The sequence below is a fragment of the Manis pentadactyla genome, chromosome X (genome assembly GCF_030020395.1).
Source record: "Manis pentadactyla isolate mManPen7 chromosome X, mManPen7.hap1, whole genome shotgun sequence".
Taxonomy (NCBI): domain Eukaryota; kingdom Metazoa; phylum Chordata; class Mammalia; order Pholidota; family Manidae; genus Manis; species Manis pentadactyla.
In genome coordinates, this window is record NC_080038.1 from 137,712,950 (window position 1) to 137,736,999 (window position 24,050).

Sequence of the window (24,050 nt, forward strand, 5' to 3'; positions counted from 1 at the left end):
TTGGCCATGACTTCTTCAGGGAATGTTATAGTCCTCACCTTTCTGTTAACAATTTTTAGCATAGTACACAGCATATGGAAAGGGCTCAAAATATGATGAACTGAATTAAAGTGAAAGATGAAAGACAGCTCATAACATTTTTGTGAAATTACAAGGAAATTTTGAAATAGTAGTTGCCAGCTGATATTTATTTAGAAACTCAAATGCATATTGCTCAACACAAGCCTAAGACAATTTCTTAAATGAGGTGACCCTAATGAGAGAACTTTAAATGAGATTACACAACTTACTCATCACTTATGCCTTTTCTTTCTTCTAAGAAGGGTAACTTTTCTTTCATAAATATGATGAACACACATTATAAGTAATCTGAACAGTAGAGAAAATTACAAAGGGAAAGTAAAATGTCACTCCAGATACAATACTCAGAAAAAAACAGCTTTCACAAGGGAGGATAACATTGCACAAAACTGTGTTTGAATAAATATAGAAAAGGGAGAGTCAAGTATTTTTATAAAATTGGGATCATTCAACACACTTATTTTTGTAAACGATTCATTTCTACTTCCTGTTAAGATGGTGGACAATATGGACTGCTAGATGCCTCTTCAAAAGGAACCATGGGGAAATCACACAAGTTAGAGAGAAACCTCAACCAAAGAACTAACAATAAAGAAGAAAACAAAATGTTAGATAGTCCTGGTAGAATGGAAGGCTGACTTGAGATGATGTCATGATGAGTGTGTGTGAATGTGTGTGGTGGGGACTGCCTGCTGGTCAGGGCAGAGGGCAGGAGGTGACAAGATTCCAATGAGAGGATAAGTGGGAAGTAAGTTCCAAGCGTCTCTTCTTGCCCTTTCCCCCTAGATACCTTTACCTGCCCCTTGTCCACCGAGAGCAGGAACAATGGTCTAGGCTGCATGTGTCAGAGGACATCAGACCAGAGCAAAAACAAAACAAATGGGGGTAACCAACTACCTGTTGGCATTAATTCTTCCCTCCAGCCAGGAAACTCTGCACCTCCCCCTTCCTACTCCACTCGAAGCTCCCCGAACTGCTAGAAACGGCCTCTTTTCAACACTGTTTTTGTGAACAGAGACGCTTCCTGATGGAGTGGCAGCACTGAGAAGAAGAAACACAGTTTGGGAGTGCTTTGGATTCTCCTGGGGCATATTCTCACTTCTCCCTCCCTATTTTTTTAATGCACACTCTTTTTTATTATATTAGAATCAGGCAAAGGTCTGACAATAAAAAGGCTGCGTATGAAATACTTTTATATTAAACTTACTTACAGAATGTTAAATAAGTTTCCCCAAAGATTAGTGAAAACATCAATTGCTTTTCAGACTTGAGAGTTACAACTTCAAAAGGTGGCTTTACACAAACACTAAATTTAAAAAAAACTTTAGAACACAATGAATTACTTTTATTTTAGTATGCATCTCAGCACTTAGTGGTCTTGAAAAGAAAAGTGGAAAAATGCAGCAATTTGCCAAGAAGTCAAGCCTGCCGATGAGGTATCTGCTGTGCACACCAAGTTCCTTCTTAGTCCCTGCTGAGGACTTTGAGCAGCAGCAGCACCAAAACCAAAGTACGCAGCAAATTCAAGGTGCTTTCTGTCCCGGTTGTCAGATTCCAAACTAGACCCAAATGGATGCGTGGATGACCAAAGGAGAGCCCTGTTTAAACTTCTTCAATTTTTGAAAGCAAAAGCAATGCAATTATACAAAAAGAAAACATTCAGAGGGATCTTGTGTGCTTACAAGTGTGTGTCTTCTCTGGCTTTTCTCCAAGTTTAACCACCAAGGACTTGGACACCTGGCAGGTCTGAGTAACCCTGGTGACTGTTCTTTCCATTTTATTAAAACCTGAGCTACAGGGGCAGAAGATGGCGGCGTGAGTAGAGCAGCGGAAATCTCCTCCCAAAACAACATATATCTATGAAAATATAACAAAGACAACCCTTCCTAGAATAAAGACCAGAGGACACAGGACAATATCCAGACCACATCCGCACCTGAGAGAATCCAGCGCCTCGCGAAGGGGGTAAGATACAAGCCCCGGCCCCGCGGGAGCCGAGCGCCCCTCCCCCCAGCTCCCGGCGGGAGAAGAGCAGGCAGAGCGGGAGGGAGACGGAGCCCAGGACTGCCGAACACCCAGCCCCAGCCATCCGGGCCAGAGTGCAGACACAGTACGTGCCCAGGGGGCCCTGGATGCTAGGGAAACAGGGCAGCAAGAACAGTGAGCAGGCACTGGAGGTCGGGCGACAGAGGACATAAGAAAAGCGCGCGACCATTTTTTTTTTTTGCTTTTTTGCTGTTTTGTTTTGGCAAGCGCTTTTTGGAAGTCTTAAAGGGATAGGGACCCCAATACTAGGGAAACAGGGCAGAAAGACTGACCGGTGAGCAGAGGCCTGAGGCTGGCACCGGAGAATAAAGAAAAACGAACGACCACCCTTTTTTTTTCTTTTTAATTAAAAACTCTTTTTTTTTTTAATTAAAAAAATTTTTTTTCTTTTTTTTTTTTTTTGGTGGTCGTTGTTTTGTTTTGGCAGGTGCTTTTTGGAAGTCTTAAAGGGGCAGGGCGGGTCACTTAATCCAAAGGTAGGGAATCCGGGATCTCTGGGTACCCTAACCCCTGGGCTGCAGGGAGCAGGGAGGCCCCTTACAGAGATAAATAGCCTCCCAGCAGCTCCTGCTCCAACGCGACTCCACCATTTTGGAGTAGCTGCCCGAGCTAGGCCACGCCCACAGCAACAGCGGAGATTAACTCCATAGCAGCCGGGGAGGGAGCAGGAACCCTGTCTGCGCGCAGCTGCCCAGCACAAGCCACTAGAGGTCGCTGTTCTCCCAGGAGAGGAGGGCCACAAACCAACAAGAAGGGAAGTTCTTCCAGCCATCACTCGTCCCAGCTCTGCAAACTATTCCTATCACCATGAAAAGGCAAAGCTACAGGCAGACGAAGATCACAGAGACAACACCAGAGAAGGAGACAGACCTAACCAGTCTTCCTGACAAAGAATTCAAAATAAGAATCATAAACATGCTGACAGAGATGCAGAGAAATACGCAAGAGAAATGGGATGAAGTCCGGAAGGAGATCACAGATGCCAGAAAGGAGATCGCAGAAATGAAACAAACTCTGGAAGGGTTTATAAGCAGAATGGATAGAATGCAAGAGGCCATTGATGGAATTGAAATCAGAGAACAGGAACGCATAGAAGCTGACAGAGAGAGAGACAAAAGGATCTCCAGGAATGAAACAATATTAAGAGAACTGTGTGACCAATCCAAAAGGAGCAATATCCATATTACAGGGGTCCCAGAAGAAGAAGAGAGAGGAAAAGAGATGGAAAGTATCTTAGAAGAAATAATTGCTGAAAACTTCCCCACACTGGGGGAGGAAGTAATCGAACAGACCATGGAAATACACAGAACCCCCAATAGAAAGGATCCAAGAAGGGCAACACCAAGACACATAATAATTAAAATGGCAAAGATCAAGGACAAGGAAAGAGTGTTAAAGGCAGCTAGAGAGAAAAAGGTCACCTATAAAGGAAAACCCATCAGGCTAACGTCAGATTTCTCAACAGAAACCCTACAGGCCAGAAGAGAATGGCATGATATATTTAATACAATGAAACAGAAGGGCCTTGAACCAAGGATACTGTATCCAGCACGACTATCATTCAAATATGACGGTGGGATTAAACAATTCCCAGACAAACAAAAGCTGAGGGAATTTGCTTTCCACAAACCACCTCTACAGAACATCTTACAGGGACTGCTCTAGATGGGAGCACTCCTAGAAAGAGCACAGCACAAAACACCCAACATATGAAGAATCGAGGAGGAGGAACAAGAAGGGAGAGAAGAAAAGAATCTCCAGACAGTGTATATAACAGCTCAGTAAACGAGCTAAGTTAGGCAATAAGATACTAAAGAGGCTAACCTTGAACCTTTGGTAACCACGAATTTAAACCCTGCAATGGCAATAAGTACATATCTTTCAATAGTCACCCTAAATGTTAATGGGTTGAATGTACCAATCAAAAGACACAGAGTAAGAGAATGGATAAAAAAGCAAGACCCATCTATATGCTGCTTACAAGAAACTCACCTCAAACCCAAAGACATGTACAGACTAAAAGTCAAGGGATGGAAAAACATATTTCAAGCAAACAACAGAGAGAAGAAAGCAGGGGTTGCAGTACTAATATAAGACAAAATAGACTTCAAAACAAAGAAAGTAACAAGAGATAAAGAAGGACACTACATAATGATAAAGGGCTCAGTCAAACAAGAGAATATAACCATTCTAAATATATATGCACCCAACACAGGAGCACCAGCATATGTGAAACAAATACTAACAGAACTAAAGGGGGATATAGACTGCAATGCATTCATTCTAGGAGACTTCAACACACCACTCACCCCAAGGGATAGATCCACTGGGCAGAAAATAAGTAAGGACACGGAAGCACTGAACAACACAGTAGAGCAGATGGACCTAATAGACATCTATAGAACTCTACATCCAAAAGCAGCGGGATATACATTCTTCTCAAGTGCACATGGAACATTCTCCAGAATAGACCACATACTAGGCCACAAAAAGAGCCTCAGAAAATGCCAAAAGATTGAAATCCTACCAACCAACTTTTCAGACCACAAAGGAATAAAACTAGAAATAAACTGTACAAAGAAAGCAAAGAGGCACACAAACACATGGAGGCTTAACAACACGCTCCTAAATAATCAATGGATCAATGACCAAATCAAAATGGAGATCCAGCAATATATGGAAACAAATGACAACAACAACACTAAGCCCCAACTTCTGTGGGACACAGCAAAAGCAGTCTTAAGAGGAAAGTATATAGCAATCCAAGCGTATTTAAAAAAGGAAGAGCAATCCCAAATGAATGGTCTAATGTCACAATTATCGAAATTGGAAAAAGAAGAACAGATGAGGCCTAAGGTCAGCAGAAGGAGGGACATAATAAAGATCAGAGAAGAAATAAATAAAATTGAGAAGTATAAAACAATAGCAAAAATCAATGAAACCAAGAGCTGGTTCTTTGAGAAAATAAACAAAATAGATAAGCCTCTAGCCAGACTTATTAAGAAGAAAAGAGAGTCAACACAAATCAACAGTATCAGAAACGAGAAAGGAAAAATCACGACAGACACCAACGGAAATGCAAAGAATTATTGGAGAATACTATGAAAACCTATATGCTAACAAGCTGGGAAACCTAGGAGAAATGGACAACTTCCTAGAAAAATATAACCTTCCAAGATTGACCCAGGAAGAAACAGAAAATCTAAACAGACCAATTACCAGCAATGAAATTGAAGCGGTAATCAAAAAACTACCAAAGAACAAAACCCCCGGGCCAGATGGATTTACCTCGGAATTTTATCAGACATACAGGGAAGACATAATACCCATTCTCCTTAAAGTTTTCCAAAAAATAGAGGAGGAGGGGATACTCCCAAACTCATTCTATGAAGCTAACATCACCCTAATACCAAAACCAGGCAAAGACACCACCAAAAAAGAAAACTACAGACCAATATCCCTGATGAACGTAGATGCAAAAATACTCAACAAAATATTAGCAAACCGAATTCAAAAATACATCAAAAGGATCATACATCATGACCAAGTGGGATTCATCCCAGGGATGCAAGGATGGTACAACATTCGAAAGTCCATCAACATCATCCACCACATCAACAAAAAGAAAGACAAAAACCACATGATCATCTCCATAGATGCTGAAAAAGCATTTGACAAAGTTCAACATCCATTCATGTTAAAAACTCTCATCAAAATGGGAATAGAGGGCAAGTACCTCAACATAATAAAGGCCATCTATGATAAACCCACAGCCAACATTATATTGAACAGCGAGAAGCTGAAAGCATTTCCTCTGAGATCGGGAACTAGACAGGGATGCCCACTCTCTCCACTGTTATTTAACATAGTACTGGAGGTCCTAGCCACGGCAATCAGACAAAATAAAGAAATACAAGGAATCCAGATTGGTAAAGAAGAAGTTAAACTGTCACTATTTGCAGATGACATGATACTGTACATAAAAAACCCTAAAGACTCCACCCCAAAACTACTAGAACTGATATCGGAATACAGCAAAGTTGCAGGATACAAAATCAACACACAGAAATCTGTGGCTTTCCTATATACTAACAATGAACCAACAGAAAGAAAAATCAGGAAAACAACTCCATTCACAATTGCATCAAAAAAAATAAAATACCTAGGAATAAACCTAACCAAAGAAGTGAAAGACTTATACTCTGAAAACTACAAGTCACTCTTAAGAGAAATTAAAGGGGACACTAACAGATGGAAACTCATCCCATGCTCGTGGCTAGGAAGAATTAATATCGTCAAAATGGCCATCCTGCCCAAAGCAATATACAGATTTGATGCAATCCCTATGAAACTACCAGCAACATTCTTCAATGAACTGGAACAAATAATTCAAAAATTCATATGCAAACACCAAAGACCCCGAATAGCCAAAGCAATCCTGAGAAAGAAGAATCAAGTAGGGGGGATCTCACTCCCCAACTTCAAGCTCTACTATAAAGCCATAGTAATCAAGACAATTTGGTAATGGCACAAGAGCAGAGCCACAGACCAATGGAACAGACTAGACAATCCAGACATTAACCCAGACATATATGGTCAATTAATATTTGATAAAGGAGCCATGGACATACAATGGAGAAATGACAGTCTCTTCAACAGGTGGTGCTGGCAAAACTGGACAGCTACATGTAGGAGAATGAAACTGGACCATTGTCTAACCCCATATACAAAAGTAAACTCAAAATGGATCAAAGACCTGAGTGTAAGCCATGAAACCATTAAACTCTTGGAAGGAAACATAGGCAAAAACCTCTTAGACATAAACATGAGTGACCTCTTCTTGAACATATCTCCCCGGGCAAGGAAAACAACAGCAAAAATGAGTAAGTGGGACTATATTAAGCTGAAAAGCTTCTGTACAGCAAAAGACACCATCAATAGAACAAGAAGGATCCCTACAGTATGGGAGAATATATTTGAAAATGACACATCCGATAAAGGCTTGACGTCCAGAATATATAAGGAACTCACACGCCTCAACAAACAAAAAACAAATAACCCAATTAAAAAATGGGCAGAGGAACTGAACAGACAGTTCTCCAAAAAAGAAATACAGATGGCCAACAGACACATGAAAAGATGCTCCACATCGCTAATTATCAGAGAAATGCAAATTAAAACTACAATGAGGTATCACCTCACACCAGTAAGGATGGCTGCCATCCAAAAGACAAACAACAACAAATGTTGGCGAGGCTGTGGAGAAAGGGGAACCCTCCTACACTGCTGGTGGGAATGTAAGTTAGTTCAACCATTGTGGAAAGCAGTATGGAGGTACATCAAAATGTTCAAAACAGCCTTACCATTTGACCCAGGAATTCCACTCCTAGGAATTTACCCTAAGAACGCAGCAATCAAGTTTGAGAAAGACAGATGCACCCCTATGTTTATTGCAGCACTATTTACAATAGCCAAGAATTGGAAGCAACCTAAATGTCCATCAATAGATGAATGGATAAAGAAGATGTGGTACATATACACAATGGAATACTACTCAGCCATAAGAAAAGGGCAAATCCAATCATTTGCAGCAACATGGATGGAGCTGGAGGGTATTATGCTCAGTGAAACAAGCCAAGCGGAGAAAGAGAAATACCAAATGATTTCACTTATCTGTGGAATATAAGAACAAAGGAAAAACTGAAGGAACAAAACAGCAGCAGAACCACAGAACTCAAGAATGGACTAACAGGTACCAAAGGGAAAGGGACTGGGGAGGATGGGTGGGTGGGGAGGGATAAGGGGGGGGAGAAGTAGGGGGGTATTAAGATTAACATGCATGGGGGGGTAGGAGGAAAGGGAGGGCTGTACAACACAGAGAAGGCAAGTAGTGATTCTACAACATTTTGCTATGCTGATGGACAGTGACTGTAAAGGGGTTTATAGGGGAGACCTGGTATAGGGGAGAGCCTAGTAAACATATTATTCTTCATGTAAGTGTAGATTAGTGATACCAAAAACAAAGCAAAAAAAAAAAAAAGAAAAGAAAAAGGGCAGTTCCTGTGTGGTAACCTCCAACGAGTTCTACACAAGGGTATAAAGGGCATATAAAAGTGTAGGCAAAGGGTCTGTTTGTGTTTATACAGAGGATCAAAGCCTAATTGGGCTACCCCGAAAATGAACTAAGATACGATATGAAAAAGAACTTCCAACATCAGCACTCTCTGGCAGACTCATGCCAGAAGATGATCATCAAAAAACCCCAACAAAGATCCACGCACTGCTACAGCTGTAGATGCACTCATCCCACCAGTTCCTGGACTAGCCATGGGAATGAGGAAGGAGATATCTAAGCTGGCCTGTGCATACAGTAAAACAACAAATTGGACTGGATCTATACTGTTGGAACTCAACCAAGAATAAGGAGAAGTGCAAATTTTAGCACTCCAAAATCTTACAACTACAGACTATTTACTGTTAAAAGAACATAAGGGATGTGAACATTCCCCAGGAATGGGTTGTTTTAATTTGTCTGATTTCTCTCAGACTGTTCAAGTTCAGTTGGACAATATCCACCATATCATAGATAAGTTTTCACAAATGCCTAAGGTGCCTAACTGGTTTTCTTGGTTTCACTGGAGATGGCTGGTTATTACAGGTATGCTTTGGTTATGTAACTATACTCCTATTATGTTAATGTGTGTCCGCAATTTAATTAGTAGTTTAAAACCTATACATGCTGAAGTTACTCTACAAGAAGATATGTCAAAGAAATATTCATTCTTCCCATGTTTTCTTCCGCCTGCTACTTCTATAGCTTTTCTTCTTCCTTCCTAACTACAACCCTTAAATAGAATTCGTGCCTCATATCAAATTTACCGAGTATCATAATTCTTCCAAGTGGTAAAGATACCTCAAGACAAATGCTGGGCATAGAAGCCACAGGGCATAAATATGCAAAGAAGTAAAAAGCTAACCTTTTCAAACAATAAGGCTTCCCTCTCACTTACCAACTTCACATTTCCCTGTATGGCCCCGGAAGATGACTGGTTAGCCAGAGACGGGTAAGATTCCTCAAGGGAGGAACAACCTAAGACAGGCACAGTCGCAGGGGGGCCATCATGTGAGAAATTGGGGATCAACAGAGGTGAGGCTTAGAACCTCACCCCCCCTGTTCTGAGAGAAATCTTCTGCATCCGTGGATGTTTTATTGCCCTGGTCTAGCTTGGATTAACACATAGTCTACAGGCACACACCTGATCATCTACATTTGCTCTCTTACAACACTAAACTATGTTTTCTACCTTTATCTTGTATCTACTTACCACTTCAGCATTTTATTAAAAATAATAATAATAAAGAGAGAAATGTGGTATCCACATATAAATCAAGTATAAAAACCAAATGAGTATTCATATTTGAACTGACTGTTTAGAGTTCATAATGCATGAGCAAAACCGAAAGTTTCTGTGATGACTGCCCTTGTACTGTTTACTATGTAACTTATTCATTATGTAAGAATTTGTTCTACATGTAAGAACTTGTTTGTTATGCCTCAGAAGATTGGAGACTGATGAAAATTAGGCTTGGGGTGGATTAATGATTGTGCATTGAGCATTGACTCCCCTATACAGAATTTTATTGTCGTTAACAACCATTTGATCAATAAATATGAGAGATGCCCTCACAAAAAAAAAAAAAAAAAAAAAGGACAGACTTCCAATGGTAAAATAAATAAGTAACCGGGATGTAATGTATAGCATAAGGAATATAGTCAAGATATTGTAACAGCTTGGTAGGGTGATAGCTGGAACCTAGAATTATGTATATAAATGTTCTACCACTGTGTTGTACACTTGAAACTAATGTAATGTAATACTGTGCGTCAACTACCCTTCAATAAAAAATAATTATTTAAAAAAAAAAAAAAACCTGAGCTAAAAAAAATGCATCAGCTGACGATGACAGCAGAGGGTGGCAAGGCTGAGCACCCAATATGCATTTCCCAGGCTGGGGGAGAGTAAACAAAGATGGTTCCAAAACTAAATGAGGAAAGTCAGAGACTCTTTCCAACATTACCTGATGGCTATAGGCCAAAGCAAGGAAGTCATGGCGAGTGTTGGGTGGGGACAGTGCAAAAATGGATTTGAGGAGGAGAAAGGAAAAGCATCACTTCTTGATAAAGGTCAGGGGAGAAGATATGGGGAAAGCCCTGAATTCCTCACAAAAGGTCAGTTTCAGAGGGGAGCAGACGAGGTTACAATCTCTGTTTCGGCCATGGATGGTAGTGGAGAGTGGGAGAAGGATGATGGCTTAGAAGGGAGGCATCATTTAAGACTTAAAAAGGAAACCAGGGATGCTGATGAAGCACCCCACACCCCCACACACTGTGACCTGAAACCTTCACATCTACTCTAACAAGCCACTCCAAGTTGGAGGGCTGTTGCAGGGAGGGAGGCAGGGAGAAGGGAATGTGGAGAAGGCAGAGACCCCAGGCCATGTAATCAGCAGCAAGGTGACTGTGTGATGTGTCTACAGTCATGATGGGAATCAATTTAAACATACTTCCTTGCTTCCAGAAGTTCACTATGTGGACAGTGGTCACAACTGACAGGATGATTTGATAAAGCACAACTTCTGTATTTCAAATGGACAAAAAATTAGTATCATTTCCAGTATCTTAAGATAAACTGCATTTAAATGGGAGCTTCCTTTCCAGTACTCTGAGGTCAACAAGATGTATCTAGAGAATTTACTACTGTGGAAAATGAAGACTGCTTAAATTGAATGGATGGGAGGGGCAGGGCCTATGGTTTTTCCTTTTAATTAATTACTGTAACACTGTCCTTCAGGCAGATGAGGGAGTTTCATGTTTTCTTTAGACATCATTAGGCAATGAAGTTCTTAGGACAATTTTGATGCTATATGAATTCTGCCATTTTGCTAACACTGATATGTTCTTGGTGACATCAGATTTCTCACCAGCAACACTGAATTCAGAAGAATGGAGCATTTTTTTTTTAAATATTGAAGAGAAGAATATTAGCTGTATAAAGTTATATCCCGCCTATTTTACATCTCAACGTGAGCAGGTAATAAAATTTTTTTCAGGCACATAGGGCTTCAGAAGGTTTGCCACACAATAACCCGCTCTAAAATTGCCCTTAGAGGAGACCCTCTATTTCAGATTCAGCCACTCATTCAACAAATATTTATTAAGTACTGAGTATCTGTGAGGTTCTAGTAATACAGCACTGAAAAAAGCAGATAAATCTCCTGCCTTCAAGAAGCTTACATTCTAAAAGGTAAGGATCTCTCTAGCTGTCTACCTAATATTCAACAAATTATATATATGGTGTGTGTATGTGTATATGTGTGTATGTATGTAGTTAAGTTATACTGAGAAAAATAAAAGAAGAGGACAGAAATATTGGACATAGAGTTGGAATTTTAAGTGAGAAGAGAAATAAATTCAGGAAGATTCTGTAAGATAAATGGGAATTAAAAGTGATCAAGTAACAGTATTTTTTTGCCTAACAAAGCTAGGACCATAAAATGTAAAGATGTATACTTATAGCAACCTAAGGCTAAGTTATGGTACAATATTAATAAGGTAAAGAATGGGGAGGAGGATTAAAGATGTATGAGAACATACTTACATTGTTAAGGAGGAGCACATAGATATTGCTAAGTCCAAGAAATCAACAGAGTAAAATGAACATGAGAGTGTTCTTTATGCTATGTGGGCCATAGAACAAATGTAAAGTGTATAATATTTAAATCAGCAGAATAAAAAGTGATATATTCAGTGGAATTTATAAAGGAAGAAAAAAAGAAAGTATAATATAGATGGAAAATATAAAATAAGATGACAAATATAAGCCTTATTAAAACTGCAAAAAAGTAAATATATACTGGTTAATTCTAGCAATTAAGATACAGAAGTGCTCAGTTTAGATTTAAAAAATACTCCAAAATTACAAAAAAAAACTTTAAATTAAGAGACACAGAGGCTTTAAAAAATGGGTAAAAATATGTGCTGGATAAGTATGAATCTAGTTAAAGCTAAAATAGAAATCTTAATATATGACAAATATATGTCAAGCAAAAAATCTCATAAGGAATAAATAAAGATATGATACATTGGTAAAGGGAAAATTGAGCAAGATGACCATCAATAACATATATGAGCCTAACAATACTATCTCAAAATACAGTTAGTGCCTTTTTATAAAGAACAACTGAGAAAAATTTAAGGAGATTTTAAACATCCTTCTCAGATACTGAGAGATTAAGCAGAAAATAAAAGGAAAGTGGAGATACTGAAGTTATGAAAAATACAATTGCATTTGTTACAAAAGGCACCATCAGTGTCAAATTCAGCAGCATTAATAGGAAGGGAGTCTCCTGAATTTCTGCTGAGCAGCAGTGGTGTGGTAGTGTCAACTTCCATCAGGTTTGTGGGAGTCTGAGTTGTGGGCTCTAGTCCAAACAGCAGTAGCATCTTCCTGAAATGTGGAAAACCCTCTCATTTCCTTTGCTCTTCCAGTCCTTCTAACATTTCTGTAATTAATTCCTTACTTATAATCTCTGGTTGATAGATCTATAGTGGTTTTCCTGACTGTATACCCTAAGACATACTATTTATGTCTACACACCAAAGGCCAAACTCAGTCCCTGACGTATCTGAAGGACAGACTAAGAAATATAGCCTTCTTCCTGTGTTCCAGGAAGTGGAAACAGTAGGGTGAACACATAGTATTGACTCTGTCATAGTCTGCCCCTCTGGTCATGAAACTTCAGTGCTTCTTCCTACACATAGAAAAGACTCATTCCCTTACCAAGGAAAAAAGTCTGCAGTCTGGTATGTCATTGCATCTGGCCCAAAGTCTAGGATGTAAAATTGCCCTTCTCTAAGGGCAATTTTAAAGTGGAGATCTCTTGGTCCAAGGAGTAATAAAACAAGTCACCTGCCATGCCCCCACCCCCCAGTATGCCCACTTTATAATGGTGGAGAAGGAGAAAAAATTACTTAAATAACAGTCCCCATCGGGAGACACATGGAAGTTAGTGGCTGTCCATAGTACTTCTGACAGACTGCTAGCAAGCATGTGGAGGTCTGCCTCCTGTAAGGAGCTAAAGCAGTTTCTTGCTTAGACCCTGATCCTGTTTTCTGGGAGAAGTTCCCTGTCTACTGTTCTCAGTAGTATCTGGATTAACCTTCTAGAAGATTTTTTTCTTCATTTTCTCCCTTTTTTTCCTGGCCACACCTTAAGTAAGTGTTGGGAAATGCTGAAACTGAGAACTACACAACCTTCTCAGCAAATTTGTTAATTCTGCAAGGTTGGAGGTTGAAGGATTCCTTTAACTCTGGAACTATCAATAGCTTCTTGTCAAGAATTGTGCTTTTGTGGGCAATAAAATTATCTCAGAAACTTAACAATCTTCTGACCCATTTGCTCCTAGCCAGTTCTGCGTGGCAGTAGCCACACTCAATATTTTATTTCTAGGAATAGCTCATGAATATACTTTATTTCTCTACTTTCTCATCCACATGCTCATCCCACTCAGCAAATAAAAACTCAGGTCACCCAGTTAAATTTGAATTTCAAAAAACAAGCGTGTATCATGCAACATTTGGGCCATACTTATACTAAAAATATTTGATATTTAACTGAGCATCCTGCCCTGCATACAGAACACATGGCCTCAGAAGTAGACATGCCTGTGAAGAGAGTAAGCAGGAAATATAGCATAGGAAGTTTTATTGCTGGGCTTGAAAAGGCTGTATATCACTTCTACATACACATAACTATCCTGAAGTCACTCACATGTACCCAAAGCAACTTCACAAAATGTTGATGAGTTGCATTCTTCCTCAAAGTGGATATAGTATGATAAACACATAATATAATTTCTTATACAAACTGTATTGAGACTCAGCTATTAGATATAAACACCACCCCACTCTCAACAAAGGGAAGATATGCATTATTTTTAGGCACACATAAATTACTAATGAAATACCATATATTAAACCATAAAGGTAGCCTCTACACATTTCAAACAATCAGCATCTCACCAACGATAATCTTTAACCCTAATACCATCAAATTAGGCATTTAATAACAAAGCACATCTTAAAAAGAATCCTACATATGAAAAGAGGAAAGGTTCAAAAAACACTTGAAAGTGAAAAGGCCAACCATAAACTGGTATGTTATTTGCAAAATACATAAATAATAAAGAACTTGTTTAAGCACTCCCATAAATCAGTAAGGAAAAATACACAACCCAGTAGAAAAATGGGCAAAAGAAAGTCACTTAAAAAAATGGATATCCAAGTGTCAACAAACATAATATGTTCTCAATCCTATTGTGATCAAGAAAATGCAAATTAAATCCACAATAAGAAACCACTTCATGTATGTATGAAAGTTTATTACTTAAAAGACTTAACATGCCAAGAGTTTGCAAGGAAAATTGAAACTTATACATTCCTGGTGGACATGTAAATTGTTACTACTTTAGAAAATAATATTGGTATTATCTACTAAAGCCGAACATACATATACCCTATCAAATAGCAGTTCTACTCCTAATATAGATCCAAAAGACTTGCATGCCTATGTTTGACAATATTGCTCACAACAGTGGTATTAATAACAACCAAAAGCTTGAAATGACAAGTGTTCACCAACTACGGGATGGTTAAACACCTTGTAGTATATTCATATAGGGGAATATTACAAGACAATGAGAATGAATGAACTATTGCTACTGAATTTGTAATGGCAATGGTATGGATGCAATGCCATGGATGATTCACACAAACATTGCTGAGCAAAAGATACCAGACATAAAAGTACATAGCATATATTTCCACTTAGGAGCAAAACTAACCAATAGTGATCTAAGTATGGAAAAGTTTACCTTTTTGGAAGATAGGACTAGGAATCAGTGTAATGGGGATTTCAGGGTACCAATAATACATTTCTTAACCTGGATTCTGTTTACATTGGTGCATACTGTGAGAATCAATAAGATCTCATGGTTTACATACTTTCCTGTTTGTTAATCTTAAATACAATTTTGTTTAAAAAACTATATATAACCCTGGCAAATAATATCAGTGAATGCTATAATCATTAAGTGAAAGATATGGTGCAAGACGGATATATTGGCATGATCTTAAAATATTACCCCACAGATTACACATTCATTACAAAGGCAAAATGCTGCTTTTACAAATGGAGAAATGTGACAAATCCAAGTGACCAGTGTTGAAGAGAAAAGCTGGTGTTACGTGCCTCCTGATATAATGTGATACAACATAATGGGAAGTACACATCATATATGGAGTGTTCTTGTCAATAAATGTACATATGAAAGTTTATTACTTGAAAGACTTAACATACCAAGAGTTTGCAAGGAAAATTGAAACACATTCCTGGTGGACATGTAAGGTGTTACTACTTTAGAAAATAATATTGGTATTATCTACAAAAGCTGAACATACATATACCCTATCAAATAGCAATTCTACTGCTAATACAGGTGAATTATTCTCAAGTATAAGAGAATAGTTAGTCCCAATCATATGTAATTTTTTTTCCCACAGAGAACAGAAATAAAGATAAAGCTGCCAAAGGAATTTTACTAGGCATCTCTAATGTTGATTCTAAAACCAGATAATAATAAAATAAAAGGAAAATCTAAATCCCCATTCAGATATGAATGCAGATGCAAAGATCCTAAATAAAATATGAGCCAAACAAGTTCAACAGTGTAAGATGAATACAATGCATGATGATTAAGAAGGATTTTTTCTCCTAGGAACAAAATGATCATTTCAATATCAAAAACAACTGCAATTAAAAGCATTAATAAACTGAAGGAAAAAAACATGTTTACCCCTGTGCAAATAGTTCCAAACCCTATCTAAGATAAAAAGAAAATTCTTAGCAATATGGGAAATCATAGAAATTTAATAAAATGTACATGTCAAATGCCTATAGCAAACACTATATTTAATGGAGAAACATAAGTAACCCATTGAGATCACAGACAAGACACATGTTCACTACTGGTGTTAAGGTTTAACATATCATTTGAAGTATTGGCCAATTCTATAAGAGAGAGAAAATAAATGAAAGGAGTAAGAACTGAAGGGAAGAAATAAAATTGTCAAAAATTTGAATTTAATATAATCATCTACTTAGAAATAATAAAATCAAAAGGTACAATATATACTATATACAAGATCAGAGTTAAAAAAATAAGATATCAGCATTCATGGAATTTATATTATAATGGAGAGAGACAATAATTATTCATATGTCCTGTGGTAGTAAGTAGTATAAAAAAATAAAGCAGAGTATGGGGGGCATAAAAATGATGAGTGGCTCCTATTTATAATAGAGTGGGCAGAGAAGGTGATATTAGTAAAGAGACTTGAAGGAGGTTTAGATTTGAGGCAGGGAGGGGGCAGTTCATGCAGAGTGAACAGCCAATACAAAGGTCCTAAGCAGGCAGCTTGCCTGATATGTTCCATATCAGGAACATATGGAACAGCACAGTGGCCAGTTAGTCTGGCCTAGAATAATTGAAGATTAAGAGTGGTAGGAGATAAAGTTGTAGATTTGGGATATGCTTTTAAATTAGAGCTTAAAAGTTTAACAATATGTTGGATGTAGAGTGTGAGAGAAATTATCAAGGATAGTTCCAAATATTGAGGCCCTGGTAAATGGATAAATGTGATGGTTTCATAGACCAGGATGGGGAATGGTGAGGAAAGGCCAGGTCTAGAAGCCAAAGAATTCTGTTTTGAAGAAGTTAAATTTGAAATACTTATTACAACTACAAGAAGATAAGTCAACTAGTCAAGTGGATATAGCTATCTGGGGTTCAGGGAAAAGATTGGAGCTATAAAAACCTGCAGAGGTCACTGGCAAACTTGATAAGAGCTAGTTTGGTGGAGCGGTGGGGTCAGAAGCCTGACAAGACTGGGTTAATGAAGCAATGAGAGGAGAAGCGGCCGAGACATATTAGAAATAGAAGGGGGGGGGGGTCAAAGGAGATTTTTTTGTTTTGCTCCTGTTTGATGAGTGTTAATACAACATATTTGTATTATGCTGGATATTGCCCAGTAGGGAAGGGTTATTTATGATGACTGACCAATGATCAGTAACTCCCATGCTTACTCTATAACTATATCAAGTTTTTGTTCTCTGGTAAAATTTCAGTCATAGTTATTGTGTACCATGATATACCTAGCTGTATATATAGATATCAGTGTGTCCACTTACCTCTCCAACTTCCCTGTCCAACTCATTCTGATGATTTATCATCTTTCTTTGGGTATTTGTTTTGCTGGATTCTTGTTCCTATTTAATTTGATAGTGAGAGGTGCTTGCTGTGAATGCTCTTTCATTGGAAACTAGTGTTTTGTTTATTCAGGTGGTTTCTATTTGCATTGTTTTCATGAATATATGTTCATTTCATAGGCATCTCTGTCCAGACTTTCTACTATTTTAATATATTTTCTTCACCCCTTCTTATTCAAACATTTCACTGTGCATATTATTTGCCTAGCTCTTGACGGCATTTGAGTTTGCTAATCCTGGCATAATGCAGCTGGGTCAAATGGATAGAAAGCTGCCTCAAGTTAATTTGTTGAATAACCCATCAATATATAATACGAGTTTAATATATAATATATAATGCTACCTTCATCTAGGTGAAACCTCATACATACTTGGCTCTTTCCGTTACACTTTTCAGGCAATTTCTCTGCCTTTCCTACCCTATCGCTAAACCTTCAGGATGGTTTTATGACTAAGTTATTTTTAACTGTCTGCAAATATAAGTCATAATTTATTACTATTTAATTTCAGGACTTTATTGGCTAATTTCATATGAATATTTTTTCTAGAGGACTCTGAAAATCATTTTGTCAAGTTTTAAAAACACTATTCCAATTTTAATAGGAATCACATAAAGCCTGTAGTTAATTTGAAGAGATCTGACATCTTTTAATTCTTATTACTGGAGTTGTTTTCATTTTTTTTTTCCTTTTTGGACTGTAGTTATTAGAATTTTTATAGTGAGTCTTTTCAAAACAAACATAATTCTTGTATTCATTTAACCAGTATACTGAATAATTTTGTTATATTATTATTTTATTTGGCATTTAATATCTTGTTCCTGCCTTCCCTAGTTTTATCTTTTTTGCTACTTTTTTAGTTTTTTTTAAATTAAATGATAAACTTATTTATTTCTATTCTCTGTGTTTGATATTAGACCATCAAAGGATATAAGATTCCCTCTGAGTACATCTTTATTTTTTCAATCCATCACTGTCTAAAGGGGACCTAAAAAACGAATGTAGAATGTATGAGCACCTATTTTGCCAGAAAAGGTATATTTTCAAGGAAACATTAACATGAGAGATTTAAGAAACTAAGAAATCTAGGTCATATTCACTTCAAAATGATATCTGGCAAACAAATCAAGAGGCAGCCTCTCCTAGTCATCTAGTAAAGTAACACAGAACACATAAAAGTAAAAATTAACAGCCCTAAAGACTAAGAATGATACACCATTACCAGTAATTACAAAGAATTTCTAACTGAATTGGACTAGTGGCAGGAGTAGGGGTGCAGGAGGGACCTATTAGCCTTCCCATGTTTCACCTTGGGAGCCAGGGGAGAACACCACATCTTAAAGAAAGAAAGTAATTTCACATCTTGACTATGCTATGTACTCTAATTCGCAAACCTAGGATCCATACCTACAAGATAACTAAACAGCTCACGTTGGTTTTTAAAACAGATAATTTTGAAATAAAATGGGATCATTACCCTACAGGCTCAGGAAGTTCTTAAAGTTGATAATGATCGATAAGAGGAACCAGAAGAATTATTTTTTTTAATCAAACTAAATCTCATTTTGATCCCCCATCTTGTCAGAATGCTAGGAAATTCAATTTCCTTCTTTCCTGGAAACATCTATCTTCTTAGAGCTGAACCAGAATACAGGATTCTTCTGTGATGCCTTCAAAATGGGCAAAACCACAGTTGCCTTCATTTTTCTATGCCCACAGTGATCCCTTTATATTCAGACATTCATTCCATGTTGAGATAAAAGCATGGTCCTAGGGTCCTGTTTCATTAATTGTTTCAAAAAGTCACTTAGGGAACTTGCCATCTCCTTAGGGCTCTGTAACCAAGTCGCATGTGACTCTCAGCTCTAACAGGCCACTGCCTCTCCCACTTCCCAACTTTGGGGAAAGTTTTCTTTCTGAAACACAGTCTCCCAACTGCCCTCCTGCCTCTATTCATTATCCTTTTGAATGGACTTAGGCTTTTCTGAAAGATACTAACTTTGGGATACTTCACTCTTTAGTCTTATAAAAACATTTGAACTGAAGAATTGGTAAGGGAGGGATCCTGGATTCCTGCATAGAACAGAGGAAAAGTGGGAATGTGAAAAGAACAAACACAAATATCTTATGAGCAACACACGCTATAAATCCAAACCATGGGATATTAAAGAGCAACAGGACCCAATGAACCACTACACACCTCAGTGTGGATACATCTCAAAGACATAATGTTGAGCAAAAGAAGTCAAACATAAAAAAGTACATGCCATATGATAACATTTATGTAAAGTACAAAGACAGGCCAACTAAGCTATACCATTAGAATTCAAGACAGCATGCACAAATGATGAAAAGGGAGTAGGAGAGGGTCTCCTAGAATCAATCTCTCTCTCTGTCTTTATCCGGGTGCTTGTTACATAAGTGTGTTCCACTTGTAGAACTTCTTTTGACCTATACAATTATATACTACATTTTCCTGTATTTACATCATACTTAAAAAAAAGTTAAACTAATTTAATGCATATTCATTAAAATGTAGAGAATGCAGGAAAGATACAGGCAAAATTCTAATTTTAAAAAGTCATAATCCTGCCACTAGAGATAACCACAGATATTTTTAAATTCCTTTCAGTATCCTTTTGGTGCATGCACACACACACGTTCACAAACTCACATGCACATATGTTATGTATATGTGTGTGTATGTGTGTATTGTGTAGACATATAAATTCATCCAACAAATATACACTGAATACCAATGAGGTAACATGCTAGACCAGGGGTTGGCAAACTATGGCCTGTATGCCAAATCTAACCTACCGCCTATTTTTATAAATAAAATTTTATTATACAGCCTTCTCATTTTCACCCTCATTAACTTACATGTTATCTATGATTGCTTTTGCACAACAATGGAAGAGTTAAGTATTTGTGTGGCAGAAACTGTATAACTTGCAAAGCCTAAAATATTTCATATCATGCCTTTAAAAAAATGCCAACTCCCTAATCTAGACTCCAAGGACAAAATAGTCGACAAAGCAGAGTCTTGTCTTCTAGGACTTACAGTGTGATGAGGAATACAGACAATATACAAGTAGGTTTATAATGTAATGTCTGGTTTATAATGTAAAGATGTGACATGGAATCACATTCTCTTTCTTTATGAAGAAAGAGAAAGAAGAGTGCAGGGAGTGCAGAATGCCACAATTTTAGATTAAAAAAGTAGTAGGAAGAGATAGAGAAAATTAGGCCCCATTTTGTCCAAACACATAATGGAAAATTAACAGTATTTACCTCATATAATTGTTAAAAAATATGTAGCCCAATGTTTGGCATATAACTGTTCTATATATGGTAGTAGTGGATACAACTGTATCTATGAGATGTAATTAAAGTACACATTCTCAAAACTACAAACATATATGAGGCAGTATGCACAGTGATTAAAACGGAAGACATTACATTAATATCCAACTTTGGCTCCACCTTTTATTAGTTGTTTGATCTTTTGCAAGTTAATTGTCTGGGCTGTAGTTTATTTCATTTGTAAAATATAGAAAACTATGGTACTTGCCTCAAAGGGTTTGCTCTGAAGATTAAGGGAATAAACACAGTAAAGTTCTTAGGATATTACCTGGCATACAGGAAGTACCATCCATAGGGCAGCCACTAGAAAAATAGAGTGCCTTGGTGCAAAGTAGTAAAAGGTGCTCCTTCTTCAAGACACTTCTCTTTCATCTGTTAGAAAATTATTCTAATATGCTACTTTGTTAGAACAAGACACTTTACTGTCATTATTCTTTAAATTATTATTTGAAATGAAGTGAAACATGGTATTTTAATTTGTACTTCTTTAACTATTCATGAAATTATTTTTCTTTATACCCTGGTTGCTTATCAATAATTAGTTGTCATATCTGTTAATTATCTTTTCATGCTTTTTGTCCATTTTTCTACTGTGGCTTCTACTGTGTACCCTACTAATTTGTAGCAATTCCCTATATATTAGGGTATTAACTCTTTGTTATGTTCCTGACAAACATTTCCCCCAGATTTTCTGTAACTTAATATGCTAATCTCTGCATAACAATTAAAGTATCAATCATTCCAAGAAGAAGTTTTAAAAAAGCAGTGGCAGAGCAGAGTTCTGCAGGTGGCGGGTGGGGGAGCCAGTAGTAGGAAGAGATAGAGAAAATTATGCAAAAGAGTGTAACATGTTGAGCTCTGCATGCTTAATTAAGAGGTTTGGATTTTATTCTGTGGAGAATGAGAGACTGAGGAAGAATGTTAAGCCAGGAAGCGGCATGCTCAGATTGAGATCATCCTGGCAGCAGGGTGGAAAATAGATTGGTAGGGGATTAAAACATTCATGGCACAGGTTAATCTGTCTCTCAGTGCGTGCAGCAGCCATTCACAATAGCAAAAACAAACAGTAAACAAGAGAGCCTCCTCCAGGCTGCAGCTCATGAATGGAGTAGGGCCAGAGGAGAACTCAGCTTCCTGTCAGCCACAATATTCAGCAGTGCTAATATACCTGTGGCATCAGTTGCACAAGCATCAGTGGCTTCTGTTTCAAGAACAGCAACCATAACCAACAAGCAGTCAGGTAAGACGTGACATGGAGTCATCTCCGTGGGGTGCTTAAGCAGGAAGTACCAAAGCAAATAGAAAATTCCTGTTAAGCTCTTGAAATATGATAGTAGGGGCCCTGATGTCAAATGACTTTGGAGAGCCCTCCTCACACAGCCTCTGGTATAGCTTTGGCTTCATTCTATGAATTCTTATATGCAGTGATCCCAACACTTCTTTTATAGATGGTCAGTATTGGAGTTTTGATATTCATAATTGTCTCAATTTCCTTAGAAACGCATTTAAAATTTTGGTCATTCATTTTCAGTTTATTGTATTGATGACAAAGAATGTAGTCTGTACTATTTCTAACTAATTGGTTTTCTTGCAGCTTAAGATATAATCAACTTTGTCAAGATTATACGGTTGTTGAGAACAAGGGATGTTTTATACTTGTCAGACGAGTCTGTCATATCTGATATCAATATAGTAAATATGGTGCTTCTTTATTTACAATTACTTAAATGTCCAACTTTTTACTTTAAATATTTATGAGTCACTTTATTTGGAATATGCTTTTGTAGAGAGCATGTATTTTTTTGCATTTTATATCCTTACCTAGTCTGATAAATTATAATTTTAATTAGTGAATATATCTAGTGTATATATATATATATAATTGTTTCCTGTTTTTTTGGTGCTTTCTTGCTCATCCTTCTGTCTTCTACCCTTGCTTTTATGGTATGCTTTCTCTTACAGCCCCCTCCTTGCCAATTAATTTAGAAGGTAGACAGCAAACTTCTAGTCCAGTTAGTTCTTAATTTAGGTTTTGAAATGCATACTTAAGCCTCGACTTATCTAATTACAAACTTCAATAATAAACCATTTCTAATGATTTCCCCTAGGTAAGTTGAAGAAATTAGCACATTCATTTTTCACCAACTGCCCCCTTCTCCCCACGAAGCTCTCACACTTTCCAGTTTCTGTTGGTCTAATCTGGAAATTTTGTCCCAGTTACGTATCATTATTGTGTTATTTTTCCATTATCTATGTTTCTCTTTCAGGAATTATATTTTTTACATATTGTTTTATAACCATATTTACATATTAATTTGGATTTAAATCTATATTTACTATCGTTTCTCATTTAAGTGGTTTATTTCATCAAATATTTTTTCCAAGAAGCACATATCCTGACTTTTTTCCATCTGTAGACAACCTAATTTTGCCTACATGCTTCTATGATTTTTTCTTCATCCTCAAATATCAGAATTTTCACCAACAATATGGTAGATATAGGTTTATTTCATCAATTATACCTCAGCTATAGTGAGCCCTTTTGCTCTCTAGATGCAATTCTTTTGTTCAGCAAAATGTCTTCAATTATATCCTTACAACAGAACTCAAAGGTCCCCAAGTTTATCCTCCTGCAGGCATGAATAAGGTCACATTCATGCACTAGCCCCAAATCTTATCACCAGACATGGGCGTGTGTTCCCTCCCTCTGAGTTGTGGCCATTTTGGAGGAAGGTCCCACAGCAGGGTCCTTTGGACTCTGAGGTATTGATGTGTACTGAGACAGTGCTGCCAGCTCACATGCAGCCCCTTTTTTTCTTTTTCACAATGACAAATATAACAAACACTAGGGACATTCACCAGTCACCAGAGCAGCTCTGAAATCAGGGCCTACCCCCTGCTTCTTCATTCTGTATGAATTTAGGCAAAGTACCGACAGCTCCAAGTCTCAATGTCTTGATTTGTAAAATTGGAATAATAATGAAACTTTAGCCACCGGGTCATCATAAAGACATAGTGTGTTAGTATAAATAGCACCTAATACCATGTCTGGTAAACTGCAGACACTCCATAAAAATTAAACATAAATGTTTAAAGTTATTCCGTGGCACTCTGACTAGAACCACTCTTTCCTTTGTTCAGTCTTGTGTAACCAGGCCAAGTTCAATTTCCC